The sequence below is a fragment of the Muntiacus reevesi genome, chromosome 2, assembly GCF_963930625.1.
Source record: "Muntiacus reevesi chromosome 2, mMunRee1.1, whole genome shotgun sequence".
Taxonomy (NCBI): domain Eukaryota; kingdom Metazoa; phylum Chordata; class Mammalia; order Artiodactyla; family Cervidae; genus Muntiacus; species Muntiacus reevesi.
The window spans coordinates 117,565,938-117,566,513 of NC_089250.1; the positions used below are offsets into that span (position 1 = coordinate 117,565,938).

General features: G+C 32.3%; 1 non-coding gene across 1 annotated transcript; it reads left to right on the forward strand.

Moving 5' to 3' along the window:
* Window positions 1-205: 205 nt before the first annotated feature.
* LOC136162120 (U6 spliceosomal RNA) lies at window positions 206-308 on the forward strand. Its single transcript, XR_010661965.1, has one exon. It is a non-coding gene; the product is annotated as a U6 spliceosomal RNA (small nuclear RNA).
* The last annotated feature ends 268 nt before the right edge of the window (window positions 309-576 follow it).

A 576-nucleotide genomic window follows, 5' to 3' on the forward strand; every position in this document is an offset into this window, starting at 1 on the left:
GCATGGCAATTAAATAATTCATTCTTAAATAATGAATGAGTCATAGAAGGACTTACAAGGGAATTTACAAAATTATCTCAAGATAAATGAAAACAAAAACACAACATTAAAAAAAAAACACAACTTTGGGGATACAGCAAAAGCAGTACAAAGAATCTATAGTAGAAAATGCTTACATTAAAAAAAAAAAAAAAAAAAAAAAACAGTGCTTGCTTCGGCAGCACATATACCAAATTGGAATGATACAGATATTAGCGTGGCCCCTGCGCAAGGATGACATGCAAATTAGTGAAGCATTCCATATTTTTTAAGGAAAAAGAAGCAATTATTCATATAAATGTGGGAGGAGAACTCCTTCTAACCAATCATCTAAATGAAATCACATCTTATAGCCAAGAAAAGAGATGATGTTAAGTGGAAAATACAAATCTGGGGAAAAAATTCTTCATCTGGCCAATGAGAGATTTGTTGTTCCAGAAATATTCTTTAATCCTTCTGATATAGGCATTCATGAAATGGGGATTCCAGAAGCTATTGTCTATTCAACTCAGAATTTACCTGAAGAAATGCAGCCAC